At 45.0% G+C, this 20033-nt stretch overlaps 1 long non-coding RNA gene across 1 annotated transcript in view; it reads left to right on the top strand.

The window, feature by feature from the left end:
- LOC130134283 (uncharacterized) overlaps window positions 1-16291 on the top strand; it is a 30564-nt gene extending 14273 nt beyond the window's left edge. The window contains exon 3 of the long non-coding RNA XR_008814228.1: window positions 16281-16291. This is a non-coding gene — a long non-coding RNA (uncharacterized LOC130134283). The remainder of the gene's footprint in view (window positions 1-16280) is intronic.
- The last annotated feature ends 3742 nt before the right edge of the window (window positions 16292-20033 follow it).

The raw sequence follows: 20033 nt of genomic DNA, 5'->3' as shown, positions 1-20033 counted from the left end.
CAATGAGTTCACTGCACTCAAATGGCCTCCACAGCCACCAGATCTCAATCCAATAGAGCACCTTTGGGATGTGGTGGACCGGGAGATTCGCATCATGGATGTGCAGCCGACAAATCTGCAGCAACTGCGTGATGCTATCATGTCAATATGGACCAAACTCTCTGAGGAATGTTTCCAGTACCTTGTTGAATCTATGCCAGGAAGGATTAAGGCAGTCTGAAGGCAAAAGGGGGTCCAACCCGGTACTAGCAAGGTGTACCTAATAAAGTGGCCAGTGAGTGTATGTCCTAGCTGAAAAATGAATACGAAACCAAGTAAAAACGTCCTCAGCTGTTATTGCATTTTATTTTATGTTTTTTTGTGCGTAGATGTGTACGTGTGTGAGCGCATGTGTGAAAAGCAGACAAGCTCGGTTTTCTTCCTTTGCCGAGTGTGGCAGATGGACTCAGGCTCAAAGTGACACAGCCATAAAGCAACACCTGGAGGAGATGGGCTGGTCATCGCTACATCTGTGACCATCAAGACAGTGCGTGTGTGTGTGTGTGTGTGTGTATCCCAAATCCAGCAAGAGTGTTGGCAGCACGGCCGGCATGGGTGATGGTGCCAACCCGAGTTCTTGGCGAGATGCGCCAGAAATGCAGGGAAAACACATCAGTTTGCAGATGTAGAAGAAGAGGGAAAAAAAGATGTTGGCTGCTATGGAAATATTTGCCACCTGTTCTTTCAAATTATCTTTCTTTTTCCTTTTTTTTAAATCTTAAGAATCAAAATCAGAATGGGTTTTATTTGGCCGAGTATGTGTAGGACAACACGTTCAAGGAATTCGACTCCAGTTCCTCCACTGCTCTCCATGTGTTTACACAGAATAGACATACAGCTAAAACAAAGACAAGCTAAACATACAAATTTAACTACTATGCACATATACAGATGTATATGAAAAAAACAACAACAATGACGTAACAGGTAGACAATAATACAATGGCGCAGAGTGCAAAGATGGTGGAATAGATATGTTAAATGGTTACTGTTTATACATGAGGTAGATGGACATGACAGAATATGCATGCATATAATATACAGTATATACAGTGTGCTTAGATTTATTTTTGTCGATGAGATGTTAAAACTGTGTTTAAACTACTACTTTACAATTATGTATGTGTGGATAGATAGATGGATAGATGGATATAAGTATTTGTAGGTACAGTAGATGTTCAGTGTTACAGATATATTATATGGGGATTGTTTCTGACAGTGTATGACTGTTTTAAGTGTTCATCAGAGTGACGGCTTGTGAAAAGAAACTTCTGAAATCTGGTTGTTTTGGGGCACAGTGCTCTGTAGCACCTATCAGAGGGGAGGATTTGGAACAGGTTGGGACTAGGGTCTGCAGTGATGTTGCCTGCCCGTTTCCTGACTGTGGAGATGTACAAGTCCTGAATGGACGGTGGGTTGGCACCAGTGATTTTCTCTGCAGTTCTGACTATCCGTTGTAGTCTGTTTCTGTCCTATTTGGTGGCCAATTCAAACCAGACAGTGATGGATGTGAAGAGAACAGGATTACTGCAGAGTATATCTGAATCAGCAGCTCCTGAGGCAGGTTGAACTTCCTGAGCTGGCGCAGGAAGTACATCCTCTACTGGATCTTTTTGATGATTGTGTCTGTGTTGGGCACTCACTTTAGCCCTGGGAGATTGTGGATCCCAGAAACCTGAAGGTTTCCACAACAGACAAAGTGCTGTTGAGTAAGGTGAGGGGAGGCAGTGTTGGGGGGCTCCTCCCGAAGTCCACTGTCATCTCCACAGCTTTGAGTTTGCTCAGCTCCGGGTTGTTTTGACCGCATCTTAGGGCCAACTGTTGAACCTGCAGACTCTTCACCATCCCGGATGAGGCTGATGATTGTTGTGTCGTCTGCAAACTTCAGGAGTTTAACAGGCGAGTCTCCCGAGATGCAGTCATTTGTGCAGAGGGAGAAGAGCGGAGGGGTGAGCACACCCCTGGGGGGCACTAGTGCTGATTGTCTGGGTGCTAGATGTGATTTTCCCCAGCCTCACCAGCTGGTTCCTGTCTGTCAGGAAATGTGTGATCCACTGACAAATGGGGGCTGGTAGAGTGAGCTGAGTGAGTTTGGAGTGGAGGATGTCTGGGACAATGGTGTTGAACACTGAGCTGAAGTGGGGTAATCGGGCAACACACCACCACAGTGCTACGCTAGCTGTGGCTGTTCTAGACATTTTGTCCTGTGGCTGAATGTCATAGTCCAGTCAGTTTCAAGTCATGTCCCATGGAGTACCGCCCATTTGGTTGAAAATCGCCCAGACCGCTCTGATAGACTTTCATGGTAAGGCAATTTTTTTTTCGAATTGCAGACACTGTAGTGCAATCTCTCTGGGTTCTGGGAGGGCTTGCACTAACATGTTTTTGTTATACGTAACTGGGGCAGCCAGCCATACCTCATTGGCTGCCGCTGTATGTCGCCGCTATGCGTCTGCACCTCCGCCATGTTGGAGCGATTGAGATCCACTAGCAAACAAATACAATGTGTATTGAGAGACGCAGACTTCACTACAAGTGTGAAGGCATGTGTATACATGGATGTTGTTGTAGGAAGTTTTTAATGTGGACCCCAGGAAGAGTAGCTGTTGCCTTGCGTAACAGCTAATGGGGATCTAAATAAACATAAACTGTAACTCACTTCATTTTGAACTGATTTTCATGAAATTTAGTTTGTTATTAACACGAGAAATTGAACATTTTACTGGGTACTTGTTGGAATTAAATTTGGTTACTGGGGGCAGATCTAATCAGCTAATCACCATTAACTAGAGTTACATTGGCCATGTGTACTATTCACAGAGGGTTGGGGACCATATTTGCAAATGAAACTGGTCATTGGTTTCAGTCGTTATGCAACTGTATTGTTTATAAGACTGGGGATACCTGCAGTCAGTTTAGACTGAAGACATCACTTAGATGAGTGATGAAACGAATCTGTTAATAAACATTGTACACAGATGAACTGATTCAACTTCTTTGATTTTCTTAGCTGGATTATTGATCATGTATAAACAAAATGAGCAATGCAATGTGACAATGTCAACTTAGCTAGCTGACTTAGGTTAATTTACCCATTGAACGGGTCACCTTAGCCATCATCGCAACAATTGCCCCCTTGAGAGATTCGGCAGGAGCTGCCACTGGAGTAAAGGTGTTGCAAGATGTAGCGCAATCCCATGTTGACTGCATCATGCGCTGATCTGTTTGCCTGTTAGGGAAACTGCAGGGGGTGCAGCAGGGGGCCTGTGATGTCCTTCAGGTGGGCCAACACCAGTCTCTCAAAGGATTTCATGACCATACACTTCAGGGCGATGGGCCTATCATTTAATCCTGAGATAAAGGGTTTCTTGGGGACCGGGGTGGCAGTGGAGCTTTTGAAGCAGGAGGGGACTTCACACAGCTCCAGTGATCTGTTGAAGATCAGTGTGAAGATGGGGGCCAGCTGGTCAGAACAGACTTTCAGACAGGAGGGAGATACGCTGTCTGGGCCCGGTGACTTTCTGGTCTTCCATCTCTGGAAGAGCTGACTTATAACCTCTTCGCAGATCCTGAGTGCAGGTGTGTCGGGGGGGGGGGGGCTGGCAGGGGGTGCAGTTGGTTGTGTGATGTGGCCGGAGAAGCTGAGAGGTGTGAAAGTGGACTCATCATACCTGCAGTAAAACACTTTCAGGTTGTCAGCCAGTTGATGGTTCTCTGCAGTGTGTGTGTGTGGGGGGGGGGTCTCCTGTAGTTGGTAATGTCCTACAGACCTCTCCACGTTGCTGCGGGGTCGTTGGCAGAAAACTTGTTTTGCGATTTATCAGTGTAGCACCTTTTTTGTTACTCTGACCTCCTTTGACAATATGTTTCTGGCCTGGTTGTACCGGATCCTGTCCCCACTTATGTAGGCCTCCTCCTTGGCCTGACGAAGCTGCCTGAGTTTTGCAGTAAACCAGGGTTTATTGTTGATGTACGTGTGGTAGGATTTGGTCGGCACACGCATATCTTCACAAAAACTGATGTAGGATGTCACAGTGTCAGTAAGTTCTTGCAGGTCTGTAGTAGCAGCCTCAAAAATTCTCCGATCAGTGCAGTCAAAGCAAGCCTGTAATTCCAGCTTTGCCTCGTTGTTCCATTTCTTCACATTCTTGACCACAGGCTTAGCAGACTTTAGTTTCCGCCTGTAAGTCGGGAGAATTCTTATGTTAAAGCAAAAAAAAAATTGTACAACCTTTTGAGCATCAACGGTATTCCCAAGTACTGTACATGTTCTGCAAACCACTGTGCTATGTAGATCAAATCTAGTGAGGCTGTAAGTCTCCAACCATTTCAGTTCGTTTTCACTGTGTTTTGTCAATGCAGAAGGAGAGCTCTTTAAACTCTTCAAGCCTATCTAAAATTTGCTGAACACTGTAGAAAGGGCAAGAGAAAATGAAAAAGGGGAAAAAAATGAGAAGGAAATGTCAGGAAATAATGCTATTTGTTCTCATGACTAGAATGGCTCAGAATAGAGACGACGCTCAGCCTCCGATCTAGGTACCCTGGTGCCCTCGTGAAAGATGGTGAAATGCTGAAGGATTGCTTCACTATGGCTCCCTCGTCTATTGCAGCAAAATCGGTATCCGGTACATCGGTCACTAATTGCTGTCGTTGACTTGAAACAGAATTGGCCTTCAAAACTTAAAAACAAGGCTACATGGGAAAATGGACAGAAAACCAACACTAATGTGTAACATGCTTTAGAAGCCAACTTTTGTCCTGATGGAAATAAGCCGTTGTGAATAACAGATCCATATTGTAGTGTGGTGAGATGAGGGGATGTCAGACTTTAAATGGGGAGGGTAAAGGTTGCAGCTAAACAAACGTGTGACTTAAATAACACCATGGTCTGTAAGTTAATCATACCAAGTAGATTTCCTTTCTTAATCAGATGGTAATTGCATTTCTTAGTGTCTTTTTTGTTGCTTTTTTTTTTCTCGCTCCCAGAGAACTTTATCTAGGATGATATTTTAGCAGGCCTTTCTCTTTTGGTTAGTGTCAATGATTAATCCAGCATGTGTGCTGTGTCTTAAATCTCACTTTATGCTGAGAGTATTTATGGGGCTATTCTTCTCTAAGACTTACAAACGGTGGAAACCCAGCTACACAGCATGTTGGCTTGGAGTAAAGTTCCATTAACAGATTTTTTTTTTTAGGGCGGTTTGAATCAACTCAGCAAATCGGCGCTGTGCTCTCTCTCTCTCCCCTGTCAGAGCAATCCAGTCAGTCTTTCACTGCTTGCTCCTACCTATCCTGCTCCGTGGCTAACCATTCAAAGCCCTCTCCTGCCCCAACAGTCCACAGCCCAGCCAGTCAGAAGTCATTACACCCGCTATTAACTCTCGCTTAGCTTCATTAGGCATGCAAATTGAGGAGGGACAAAGACTTGAAAAACTTTACTCTGACTGGGTTTGGCTTTCTCCCTTTGCCGCTCTCTCTCTCTCTCTCCCTCTCGCTCTCTCTCTCTCCCCGCCTTCACACTGCACCATCCCACCTGCACATTCAGTCAAGTCTCGATTACAATCAAATTGAATTTGACATGAGAAATTGTATAATGTGTTTTCAAATGTGGAGATGCCTTTGCCAGCGTAAGCCTTTACTCTCCAGATCACAGGCATCCTGCGTTGTGATCACCATCTCCCCTAATCATCTCGAGGAGTATATAAATACATCATTTCATTTTCCCACTCTATGTCTCCTCAAGATAATGTGTTGCCCGCTCAGTCACCCGATTCACACGCTACCTTACTATACCTTCAGCGTTTTGTTTTCAAAGGTTACTCACTTATCATTTGTTTCAATATTGTGGTATATTGACGTTTTGCCGCAGTAGGGTTCCCTTTTTTTTTCTCTCAAAGGATGGGGTGCAAACAAATACCTTTGTTGCAGATCATTCGAGCCATGAATATTGATCCATAAAGGCATCCCATATAAATGCCACGCACACCTCTCCTTCAACAGACAATGAAGCATCACAACAGATGAAGTATCAGTTAAGGAGCACCATTGTGTGCAGCAAAATACAAGCACAATGGACCAAGGTAACACCTACTATGATTTACAATGAATGACAGGCGATGCTTGAAGCTATATAGAGGGTAGAGGATGCGGAGCGGAGCAAAACCACTGTGTCTTCTCATCAGCTGACAGCAGACAATGCAAATATGACCAGATCCAGGATTTTTGCTAGGGGCAATACATGTCCAATACCAGCCAGCGGCTGCGCTATGAACAGGCAAGGGTGCACATTGTGCACACCGTCTCACTATGAAATAAGACCGGCAATGGCAATGGTCTTTGTTTAGCCTGCATGCCTTCTTGTCATACTGTGTAACACCAAACAATATTGCCCAGGGGAGGGCCAATATTTACATAGTGTTTGCCTACCTTTTTTCCATTCCCATTCCCATATGCCGTGGCCGCCCTTTAGGAAGTTATCCCTGTAGCAGCCCTAAGTGCAAATCAATGCGGAGACAAGCTGCTCTTCTGCCTTGTTTTGCAAAACACTCTTTTTATTAGGGCAGGTTGTTGAGACTGATGAGGGGTTAGATGCAACTGAGCAAAGAGGGAGGACCTTTTTTATGACCCGGGAATAATACACCGATCTTAATACAGAGCCCAACAACAAGCATAACTTAGACTTGCCGGCAGCCTTGAATGAGCTGAAAATCTCAATCATATACCTTTAGGGTCCATGATAAATTAACATACTAGCTTCTTTTTTTTTTTGGTCTTTCTTTGCACGTCATTACCTTGTTTCTCTTCATACGTCTCCCGTTGCACCTGTTGTCCCGAGCCACACACACAAGAGGAGAGGCCGCAGTGGGTCAAGGCCAGTCCCCTCTCTGCTCTGACAGGGCATACATCTCCTACCAGCAGCTTGAGTTACAGTGGGGTAACATGGTGTGTCACACCACGTCACTGTGCATCACTCGTCAACTTCACACAGCTGCAAAGTGTTTTCGGGGGGGGTAGACGGAGAAAATCTGCCTCTGTCAGATTGCGCAGGAAACATACCTTTTTCTGTGTTCTGGTATTCCCGGTGTTTCCTGTGTATTGTTGGAAATTATGCTCTTAGGAAAGACCCAGCAAAGCTTAACAAAGCCAAACAAAGATTGCTGGGGTTTGACGTGGGGAAATGTCTTTCAAGCTTTTTTTTTTTTTTGCAGGTTTCATTTTGTTGATTAGTGCCTCAAGGTGATGAAAAACCAAACATTGGTCAAAATCATAGTTAGAATAAAAAAAGGGTTAATTGTGTTTATGATAATTTTTTTAAGTCCTTTACTCAAAATGCCAAAATCTCAAAGCCATCCTCACTCCGAAGTTAGATACAACTTCCTTTTGCATTAAGACGTTAAAAAGCCAGGGATGTTTGCACGTTCCAGATGTATTGATTGCCATGCAGATCTCTTGACTGGTCTGAGACAGAGGTGCAGCCCAGCCATGGTGGTATTCTGTAGTAAACAGTGCCTTCCATTGATACATAAAAGAACTGCACCGGGAGGGTTGTTCAGTATAAACCAAAGCAGATCTAGAAATTGGCCGAGGTAATTGCTACTGAGATCATTCCTTCTCCTCTGTGGGTAGGCTACACATCGCTTTTGTGGCAGGACTAGCTCTATAATTGTGCGTAATTACAAATGTAACAGCCTTTTAATCGAGAGGATGTGTGTAAACAAAGACAAAAATAAAACGTGATACAGTCTATCGCAAGAGCCCACCATATTTAACAGACAAAAATGGATATGTGACTTAGCTTCAACTTATTTGTCTGACACGCTTCGGTGAAATAGCCCCGAAAATTCCTTCTTCTATCTTTTATCGAAACAACATGCGGGTATTTCCCCCACCAAAAACAACATCTACATCTTTTTTGGGGCACATTCTCCATGCTGAGTCCACAACCCTTAGCGTTCCTCAGTAGAAGTCTTGCCGGTACTAAATAGCATTGGGATGTGGCTGGCCTCGGGGCCAGGGGCCAACCAGAGGACAGGTGGCAGGCTAATCATGTGGAAAATAAGGGCCTGGAAGGCAAGTGTTGGGGAGGGGACCGGGGCTGATGAGGGGTGTCCACCTTGTTCTCATAGGTCCTGGCCCGACTGGGAACAAGACCACCGCTGTGGTCCTGCCTTCTGTCTGCCAGCTCGGCCCCTTTTCCACCTGATGTTCCCACAACTCCTAAGGGAAACCTGTTGCTGCGGCCCGGTGCTGGAGCAGGGTTTCCACACTCGCCTATGTAAAGCAAACTGTGCCAAACAGAACAAGTGACCTCCTTAACCAAACTTTTTGTTCGCTACGCTGATATTCTCCGCTTATTAAACCAAATGAATTGGAGTTTAAGAAAGGCAGCGCAGCATAATGACAGCTTAATCTGTCATCAGTGTTGGTTTTCATCTCAAACAGTTCAAGCTATTAAGCACTTAGTAGGATGCACCCCGAGGTCAGGACTTCTCACTGTCTGATAAACAGCGGGGTCTAGGTGTGTTTGCAGCGATGATGAACCTGTCACCAATGAGATGAAGCAAAATCACAAACAAACGATGACACATATAATGATTGATCGCTAAAATTTCAAATTTGTTTTCTGTGACTTTGACTCGACAGATTACGTCTAATTGGCATAAAGCAGATCTGGCAGAACATTTCAACCGCCAGATAGACAGTTTGACCCCAGTGAATGGCTACAGATCTCGCCAAGCACTACCTGTGTTGTTTCGGTGCTTCCGAGCCATTCGCGTCAATTTATCTGCATTTTTTTTTCTTGTTCGTGAGGTAAGACGGCTAAAAAGGGGAACGGTCCGAACATCCTTAGATGATCCCATAACTGTTGAGCATATAGAAAAGCATCGTGAACAGGCTTTGGAAAGACTGCAGCAGAGAGCCATGAAATCAGGACCATAAACCTGCATAAAGCACGGGGCCACAACGATATTTGTCTCTGGGGTGGAGAGCATCAGAAAGGCTGCAGGGCAGGAAAAACAGGTCAATATCACAGTGTCTCTCATGAACGAATATTGCTGCATGTGTGTTTGAATAACGCCCGGAGGGGAGTTATCGATCAGCGCCGCACCATAAAAAGAGAACGCTACCTGTACGGCTTCAAATTCCTCCATAAATGGCTGTCAAAGGAGTGCCAGTCACAGCGGCAGCCTGAGAGAGGGAACAACGGAAGAGGGTGAGGGATGGTGAGAGAAGGGGGACGACGAATAGCTCAGTGGTAGTTAATGTATTTGGTAGACAACGTATATAGTATCTGCCTTGTGTGCCTGAACTTTAAACTAAGGTCACCTTTAAAATGTTGCTCTGCGACTGAAATTTCCCAAATCTCACCGCATATCCCTCGACCATCCGGGCGGTCCTCTTGAGTCGCAAGGAAACGTAAGAATGATTTGCAAATATTGTTGGACGCTCGTTTTGTTGCCGAACGACATCAATAATTCTGTCTCATCTGCTCTGCATAGGAGCAAGAATAATGCCACGCCAACGCCAGTCTGATGACATGATTTGCAATTTAGAAATAGCTGTGCCTTTGACTTGAGAGACTAGAGGAAAATTAAACCCTCTAACTCAGAGGTTCTCTTCCAGCCTGGGACCCAAATGAGAAATTTAGTCTCTCATCCTGGGTACAGACTCATTAATATTTATTGGTACTTTACCATGTGGGATCACACTAGAATTAGGCACATGACCCACTTTGGGTTCTGATTTGAAGTTTAAAAAAAAATCAATATTATATTTTATCATATGGAAAATGAAATACAGTGGACCAGCACAGCAGACACAGTACGGTAATACATTTTAGCAACTCGTGGTACACTTGTTGTACAGGAGGGTGCATGAAATGTTCTCCTGAGTCCCGTTCACGCACCGAGGATTTACTTCAAGTTTAAGACTGGGTCTTTGGACAATAGATTATCTCCATCTAGCAGATCCCATTTCAGCAGGTAAGAAGACAAACACCGGCTGAATATGAAAGGCAGAGGAGAGAGAGCAAGAGAGAGACAGAGGCAGAGAGAAAGAGAGTAAGAGACAGAGAGAGAGCGAGTAAGAGAGAGAGAGAGACAGTGAAAGAGAAGAACAAGCGAGAGAGACAGAGTAAGAGAGAGAGAGAGACAGCGTAAGAATTTTGAATTTTAAAACGCCTTTATTTAACAAAAAATTATCAAAAATCAGAGTAAGAGACAGAGAGACGGAGATTTTTTATTTCAAAAGCACATTTATTTAGTTTACATTAGAAACATACAAATATATCTGTATATTTCATACATACCATAAATAGGTATCTCTACCTCTGCAACAACAAATTAAGACACACATTTAAAGCAGATTTCAACCAAAAACACGTGTAAAGACCATTTCCTCCTGGAACACATTAAAAACGCACACTGTTATAGCACCGTTGATGAATTAAAATTGAAACGAATAAAAGGCATGACGTCCATCCCTGTTCTGTCCTCCATTTTCTTTTTCCTGTTCATAATATAAATGGATATTTAAATAACGTAGAATAGAGAGCCTCTCCCAACAGGAGGTCCCAACAGCTGATATTCAAACTTATGCGTCTTATTGTAATCCAGCCCATAAAACAAAAAACCGTTTCAGAGAATGTCGCATTGAGGGGTACAAACAGTGTATTTTAAACAACAAACAGGTTTTCACATCGTCCACACTCTATAAAACGATGAAAAATTGGTTCTATTGCCCTGCAGGAAGGACAAACATTTGGGGGGGGGGGGGAGAATGGGCCAGTGAGACGGACAGACAGAGAGACTGACAGACTGACAGACTGACAGACAGACAGACAGACGAGGAGAGGATGCATTATCCTTGCCAGAAGGCAAATCAACTCCCTTGTCCCCGTCCATATGTTACTAAGGTGATGTTCCATGACATCCATCCATGATTCAGACACCTGCCAGCCGCAGGTTCTCGCTCTGTTCCTCTGCACGTCCATCTGGACCACTACTACCGCTGGCAGCTGGACGAGGGAGGCGAAAGGAAAGATGAGAAGTTGAAGGCTGTCAGAAAATATTTAAAAAAAATTAACAGGAGCAGGATGTGGATTTAAGAAAATGAGCTGTTCTCGTTTGCTTTGTTTTCCCCCCGAAAGCTTAAAAGTGTCATGGCTGTCGTGCTGGATGACCCATTTGATTGTCATCCAATATTTCAGTGATGCAGATGTGAAGTAACCCCCCCCCCCGCCCTTAGCAATGAAATGGAAAACGGTCACTCCAGAGGTAAGCCTGTGATGGTGATGATGATGGTTGGAGTGTGCAGGTGTACTTTAAGCAGCTCCCTGTCAGGCGGAGATAGATCAGCAGACAATACGACAAGAGGAGGAAGAGAGGAAACGCAGAAAGGGAGAGAAAAAGGGCTTATTGTCACTGTCGCCCTATTAATTTGAGGAGCACTAGGAAATGCCGGTGGCATTAAATGTTTTATTTCCACCGCTTCCCCCCCCCCCCTTCTTGTTCTCTCTCACTCCAACTTCAGATTAAAAGATGGGAAACGGGGTGGGGTGGGGTGGGGCAGCGGGGCGGTTGAGAAAAGAGGGAAAAAAGGGCGTTAATTGCTTGCCAATCGATAATTCTATAATTACTTTGTGACAAATGGCTAGCTGGCGGTGCTAGGGTAGGTTCAGTGGAGGGTGGGAGGATGGTGGTCAATGGGTGGGGATGTTAAAAGGGATTGGCCATGATCGGGAAAGGAAATATTTGCTTTTGTGCCTAGGAGCGAGGCTGCCCCGGGGATTTGTGACGGGGAATTTATGTCAGGCTTAAACACATAGCACAGAGCCCCCTTGGGGAACCTTGTAGGGAGGAATATATGCGCACACACTAGCCTAGATACACACACGTAAACATGGACAAATAAACAATCGCACACCAACATACTCATACACGGAGTATCTTTCACCTTGATATATTATATGTGGCCTGTTTTTTATCTCTTTTCCGGCTGAATGGATAACAAAATAGCTGTATTCAACAGTACCTGAGACAAGTACCTGTGAGGAGCAAAGTATAGCCACAGTTGAGCAGAGAAATTCATTCACAACTGACTGAGTCCCCCCACTTTTTTTTTCTCTTCTTTTTTTTTGCACCATTAAAACTTTAAACCAGTTCAAGAGAAAGGGGGATTGTGAAGGGAAATCAAGAGTAAGTGGCATGCATTCGGCTCGGAGAGCTCCGAGTCCACCACTGCCTGTCACAGTTCACCATCTCCCAATCACACTTTCATTGTTCCAGCCAAGCGTAAAGTGACGGGAGTCTCTTCACACCGCGGGGAAAGCTTTAGGCAGACAGCAGGTGGGCTATCTGGAGACCTGTGCGGGTCAGGGTGCGTTGACACCTGGCGCCCCCTAGCTGCCTGGGCCGGGTGGGCGAGGGTCAGAGAGGCCAGCGGGAGATTGATGGTGCACCTTCACTCATGTCAAATCACCTGTCAGCACACCCCTGGCATTGAATCCATTTTGTTCCACGCCGCCATTAACCTTGGACCGCTTGGATTCATTTCCCCTCCCCACGGTCTAGACTCTCGCAACCTTTTGTCCACTCCGGCCACCAAACTAGTTACACGGTTTGAGTTTTGTTGTGTTTGGGAAGCAGCAGTCAAACTGGAAGACTTTTACGCAGTAAACAAGGAAATATTTGACACTTGTGCTCCCTCAGCCTTACCCAGTGCTTTGAGTACGTGGGGGGGGGGGGGACTCTGTATGTGCGATCATGTGAAAGCAATGAGATGTGGAACGGCATCTGATCAGAAACGTAGAATCCTATTTGGACCTACGGTATTGATCATGACTTTTTTTGGCAAGCCTTAAAAATGCCTGCTGAGCTCTTGTTTGTGTTGACTCCACCGCCGATGTGATCCGTCTCAGAAATACTTCTGTCTCAAACAAGTGCCGCCGCCTTTTTTGGAGTTTTTTTCTTTTATCCTCCATATTTTTTGGAGTTAAATCTTCCACAGCGGGGCGATATCATGCGGGGTTTGATATTGTATGATGCATCTAGATAAGAAGTATGGTTATGAGCAGATGTTTGATCATTTCACAAGCCTATAAAAGGGCGATTGGGCTGCCAGTGGTCGCTGTAATATTGATTGATGGTGGGCAGGTGGGGGCCACAGTGCTGCCCTCAGACAGACTCTGTTTATTTATACAGTCTGCCGTCTGCCCACCTTGCCCACCACAGAGCTACATTCACTGAATTTACAGTCGTCAGGAGAGAGAAATATGCTAATCGTGCTGTCTAGCCCTGAGGAGAAACAAAAACATTTTCAATTCAAAGTTCCTCCAGTCATACCAGTTCTCTCAGGCTGTACCATGGCCACGTCCAATATGGAAATAGCCCGTACTGTACCTGGGCTCTTTGCGATACAAATCCATAATTTGCGGTTCTGTCCCCCGGGGCATACATAAATTGAAGCCAATAATGAGAGCCAATAATGACTGTGTTTGCATATTTGGACTTGATTTTCAATTATACATTGTTGATATTACTGCTGTGGATGCTGTGCCTTGTTGTATTAAAATGTACATGGAGATGGTTTCAATGTCTAATTGAAAATGCAAAGGAGGCATTATTTTGATGCAAGGTTTTATTTCAGCTGTGTGCACTTAAGCTGCTTAAGCGGCTTATACAAGTGAGGAGTTGTTGGTAAATCCGAGTGGCCACTAACTATACAGTAAATTTCCGTGGCGGCCAACCACAGGGGCTGTATGATGGGGTCTCCTGTGTCCAGTTGTATGTAAATTAATCGTCATTATACGCTGCCTCCGCTGCTATTTATAAAAATATACTGAATAAACAATAACATCTGAAAAATGCACAATCCACACAATGCAAAAATAAGAATAAGTAAACATTCCCATTACACTCAGCCCCCACCCGCCCACAAGCATGCACATACACACACAAACACACCCACAGCCCTTCCTCCACACCATTAAGGTTGCTGAATAGTGGAGTTCTTCCTCTCCATTTTTTTCGCCTGAGCAGTGAGGGAGTCACTGGTTGGATGTGGACTGCCTCACAGTGTGTCCTCTGTTCCACTGAGCACACAATAGCTTTGAGATCAGCCTGCATCCCTGTCAGGGATGTGTACCACTGACTGTCGGCCTGTCCACTGAACAGGGCTGCGGGCCTCAGATCAGTGGCATTGGCTGGCCTACGGGTTGTTCTTTATGGCTTTGTCGCTGAGTGGCTGGCTGTCTGCTGTGCGCCCGGCAGCCCTCCAGATGGATGCTGGGACAGCAGAGGCCACAGGGCTGAAAATCCCATCAAGCAGCAGTTCCAGGCCCTTGCACCGAGAAGATGAAACAAACCAGCATGCCAGGGGACATGGGCCAAACCCTGATGCACCACCCCCCTCACCCCCCATCCCCTCATATCCTCCTTGCCTTCCACCCTTCATCCCTATCTTCCCCTTTTTTTTTTCTTTGTCTTACAGAGAAGACTGCAAACCCAACCAGCCAGAATATGGAGTGTGGCCCTCAGGGTCTGTGGCCCTCGCTTGTTAAATAAAGGAGCTGACTGGCTGATTGATAGACCCTCACCAGTCCCTGCACCTCACACCTTTCCCAGTTCACCGCCTTAAATGTGAATCCTTTGTTGGCCAGCCCCACGTTGGCGTTTGTTAAATGTGCTGTTTGATGGATGGCACCAATTTTCCTCCAAAACCCAGATGAGCCATCTAAGCACCTTTCCCCCTCCCTTAGTTTTCTCCCCAGGTAAACCCCAGGAGCATGAAGGGACAGGAGTGCTCCAAAACGGTATCAATCACGCTGCCTTGTGCACCGCTGCAGGAGCAACGCAATGTTTCAATTATGCATCTGTTCCTCGGAGCCTGACATTTCATCCTACCTCCTACCCCCCACCAGAGCACAGGGGAAGAGCCCTCCCTGTTAGCCACACAAGTTGCCCCACTAACTCCTTTTCTTAATTTTACTGCGATGGCCCATCTGCTTAGGCGCCTCCATTTTATTTTTTAACCCGCTCCACGCTATCAGCATGTCTCAGCCAGGTCCAGTCCGGCACTAGAGTTAACAAAACCTTGCCAGGGGCCAACAGCAATCTCTGCCCCCGTAGTGCCTGGGAGGTAAAACTGCGAAGGCTGCAGAGGTGTGTAAGTTGTATGCAGAGCAGGAAGTAGACAGGTGAAAAAGATAAACAGATGCGAGGCCAGTCTCCAGGGGTGTCAGGTTCATTTGTTGCCCTAGCGAGGACAGACATATTTGTGTCAGACAAGTCCTGGCAGCGCCAGATGTGAGGTCACTCGGGCCGCGGAGTAAAAACCTTGGGTTAAGGATCAAATTCTCACTCCACATGGGATGACCATGGGTTTTTATTTCCCCTGTGACCGTCTACCATGAATGCCGTTCTACGCTTCCCAGCAGCATTCACGGCCCCAGGAGGAGCCTCGCAAGCGTTTCCACATAGCACACTGGCCTATCCTTCATCATTTCACTTGAGTATTCTTTGGTTTGTTATTGCATTTGCAGATCAAAACGTGTTATTACGTTTGCAGTCGCCACAATAGCCCACAGTTCTTAGAAGTTTTATTATTCGCCGGCAAATTTTTCTTATGGGTAGGCTTTTTAATGAACGAGTGCTGTTACTTCACTTTTCAAAACAGTGTTCAATTATTTGCAACAATGACCATGAAGTTACTGTTTATGTGTCATTTTGAAAAATTCTAACTGAACTTATTTCCCTCTTTGGGAAAAGCAATGTAAACACTTTTCATCATGAATATTAGTAACCATAATACCCTAGGCCTAATTTGAACGTTACTAAATATTCCTAACAATTAAAACATTCCTTTAGAAGTGGCCAGGTTGTACTACTACTGCTACTACTACTACTACTACTACTACTAATAATAATAATAATAATAATAATAAAACTACAATAAAGCATGTACTTTTCAGGTACTACATATTGCTTGGATCCGGCATAGATTTATTATGAATTTGTGTTTTGAGGGTTGTAGTTCTTGACTATTCTCTCTCTCCTTCTAAGTCATAATTTACTATTCATACTAGGACTAAAAAAAAAGCGGGGGGGGAAGACAGGGATAGACAAATGGAAAGACATGCTGACAAAATAAGACAGGCAGACAGGCCCATGGAAAGAGAGTACGGGATGGTACTTGAGACACTTTGGCTCACAACCAGAACAACTGGCGTGTCTCCTCTGCAGATGGACACACAGGTGGGCTCGCAGGTGGAGAAGGAAGGAGCGGGGGGTGCTTTGCCAGGTTTGTGTCCTGCTTGCTGTGTGTGTCCTCGTATTTATGAGTGGGCAAGTATCCGTGTGTGTGTGTGTGTGTGTGTGTGTGCGCGTGTGTGTGTGTGTGTGTGTACACATTACATCTGGTCAACAGTCCACTGCAATCGCGTCAGAGAAGCGATTGATCAATGAAGCTACACTGCACCCTCCTGGACACATGTAGTACTGCATAGCTAGAGTGCTCACCACAGCACATTTGATTTAGTTGCGCAGTGAACGTATTACAGTTTGTCATTTTGAATGTTGACATCATGGTAGACACTGAAGATTTGAATTTTAATGTAAAGTACATCAAGTGACGTTCTGAAGTGTAGTTTTTATGAGAAACTCTGGAATATTTGATATGAGTCACGTGGTTCATTATTGCCTACAACATAAAAACAGTGGTGCTATCTGAATCTCGTTTTCTCCATTAATTGCTCAGCCATTCAGATTGAACGTCCTCACTCACACGCACACGCACACACACACACACACACACACACACACTGTTGTCCATTAGTAATACTACACATTACTTCCTCAGCATAATATATCATTCTCCAATCCCAATTCCATGCTCTTTCACAGCTCTTCATGCCCCCCCCCTCTTCCTAGCCCCCTCCAAACCTTACATGCATAATTTGGCCAGTCAATGAAAAGATGGGCTGAACAAAATAATATGATTGTAGAAAGCAAACCCACAAAAAGTATTGATTTTTCGCAACACAGAGACAGCTAATCAATGGATGTTTGTCTCCTCCACACAGGCCACAAGTCAAGATCAATTCTGAAGAAAGATGAGACATTGGCAAACAAAGTGGAGTGGTTCTGAAGCATGACTCATTGTTGTGGAATAGGATGAATTTCCCAATCAAAGAAGAAGAGATATGTGCCATTTGTCACAAAAGGTCCAGTCAGAGCCGCAGAACTGGAAAACAGTGACCACTCTCTCGCTCTCTCTCTCTCTCTCTCTCGTAATTCTATTAAAGGGTATTTATTACCACTCGCTAAGCTTACATTTTCTTTTTCTTTTATTCTCGGGGTCTAGTCAACTGCAAGCCTCTATATCACACACACCCTGCCCTCACGTCACCAAGCACCAGATGATTTATTGATCAGGACGCAGCCTCCGAGTAACCTGCACTGTCTCATCACCTTGTCATTACTGCCCGGTGATGAGCTGGGCATCAGAAAGCTGCAGTCATCCCTCAAGGGTTTCTCTTTAACAGTGAATTCACAGACACAGTAGTTTTCACATGTTGCAGACTCATTAGAGGTTGCAGAAGGTTATTGACTCCATGATTGCAGTCACTGAGGTCAGCTCGCCGCCCGTAATTTCATGTTCATGGGGGTTTTTTTCTGTGATTTTTCTTCCCTTCGTGTGTGTGTGTGTGTGTGTGTGTGTGTGTGTGTGTGTGTGTGTGTGTGTGTGGGTGAGATTTGCCATTAAATGTTTTACAGCTACTATATAGGGTAGAGGGAGGCGATTGTGTGACAACAAAGGCAGGAATAGTTTGTGCGTCTTACAGGGCAATCCTTTTTCTATACGTTCCATTGTGTGTATAATATATACAAATTATCTATAAAGTAAGTTTACTACCACATGAAGTAGTTATTAGAAAAAAGCAATTATTCTCAAAATGACCATCTTATTGCATAGCCTTGGCAAGTGAACTTTTTATTTATTTATTTATTTACTGTACCCCCCCCCTTTTCTCCCCAATGGTACTTGGCCAATTACCCCAACTCTTCTGAGCTGTCCCGGTCTCTGCTGCACCCCCTCTGCCGATCCGAGGAGGACTGCAGACTACCACATGCCTCCTCCGATACATGTGGAGTCACCAGCCGCTTCTTTTCACCTGACAGTGAGGAGTTTCACCAGGGGGGATGTAGCATGTGGGAGGCTCACGCTATTCCACCCAGCCCCCCCCCCCCGAATAGGTGCCCTGACTGACCAGAGGAGGCGACCAGTACACATACCCACATCTGGCTTCCCACCAGTACACAGCCAATTGTGTCTGTAGGGACGTCCGACCAAGCCGGCGGTAACATGGGGATTCGAACTGGCGATCCCCTGTGTTGGTAGGCAACGGAATAGACCGCTATGCTACCTTTCAGTTTTGTTTTTAAATCTAGTTCTGTTTTTCACCATGGGATTCTTACTTAAAAAAAAACACAAATATTACACATCAACAGAGATATTCTTACGTGACCACCACAAAACTCAAGGTAACAAACACATTTACCACTCGAAACAACAAGAACTCTTAAGCAATCAAACGATTTTATTAACTCCTGCAACATCATCATCAGACGTGTTAATAAAATGTTAACACGATGGACATTTTACATGCAAAGGTGCCTCAGACTCTATCTCGGGATCTCAACACTTGAGGTTGTCAAAAAAGAAAGACCGTGTGAGACAGAAATAGTCGGTTGTCCGCCCAGCCTGCAGACTGGGTGAGAGCGGCTATAAATAGGCCATGTGGCAATGATGAAACCATTTCTTAGGGCGCACACACAAACCACTGAGGTCAACATGGGACGCCACATGCTAGTCGGGAACCTCCGCAGATGTTTAAAAGCCAGGTCGCATCAAAAAGAAAAACCAGAAAATGAACCAAATGATTGAGCGTTGAAAAACAATTAAATTCAATAGCATAATATAAGATTATGTGGCAGCGTTACGGTGCTTAAATTACATCATTGTGGTAACATTTACATTTAGAAAAATTACAGGGCATTGTGCATTTTCCGTCGATATTCACAGACATATTCAACCATTCATGCCTATCCCAGATAGCAAAATGGCTGTGGCCAGGACCCGTCCCACACCCGACACTTCATCCGGCCCTCATACCGCGTGGAATGATGGCACTTGAGTAGTCTGCTCCTGTTTGCCAGATCTGGGCCAGAACCAAGCCACAGAAATGCCGCATGTGCAAAGGTGGCCCATATTTGTTTTGTCATATTTGGGCCATATTCACCATTTACCACACGGGCCACTTCAGGGTCACATCCAGATTACATGTTGCCGAGAGCAGTGACGCTGCAGTGACACTGCATCTTTGCCAAAAAAAAGGCCCACATCTGATTTGGCATATTAGGGCCATATTTCCTATTATACACGTGGGCCACTTCCGGCTCACATCCATTTTGTCAGGGCCAGATGAAGGCCGTCAGTGCCACATCATTGCCTGAAGTGGCCCACATCCGGATGCTATCTGGGATACGTGGAGTCACCAGCTGCTTCTTTTCACCTGACAGTGAGGAGTCTCACCAGGTGGACGTAGTGCGTGGGAGGATCACGCTATTTCTGTCACTATTTTACAATGCTGTGATTGCAACTATTCCCCAACCCTCTGTGAACAGTACACATGGCCATTGCAACTCTAGTTAATGGTCACGGTAATTTGCATATGAAACCAATCCTTGTTTTTGGTCGTTATGCCACCGTATTGTTTATAAGGGTAAGGACACCTAGATGAGTAATGAAACATTTGTCTCTCAGTAAACGTTGTGTCCAGATGAACTGACTCAACTTGCTGTGAAAACCAAAGGATTATCTTGTAGGACATTTTATTAAAATGCCAAAAATGAGAAGTCCCAACCAAATTATGACTTGAGGTGCTTTTTTGGGGGGGGGGTGATTTTGTCACCGATCAATCTACCATCCATCAC

Source organism: Lampris incognitus, chromosome 2 (genome assembly GCF_029633865.1).
Source record: "Lampris incognitus isolate fLamInc1 chromosome 2, fLamInc1.hap2, whole genome shotgun sequence".
NCBI classification, from domain to species: Eukaryota; Metazoa; Chordata; class Actinopteri; order Lampriformes; family Lampridae; genus Lampris; species Lampris incognitus.
This window is presented reverse-complemented; position numbering and strand designations above follow the sequence as displayed.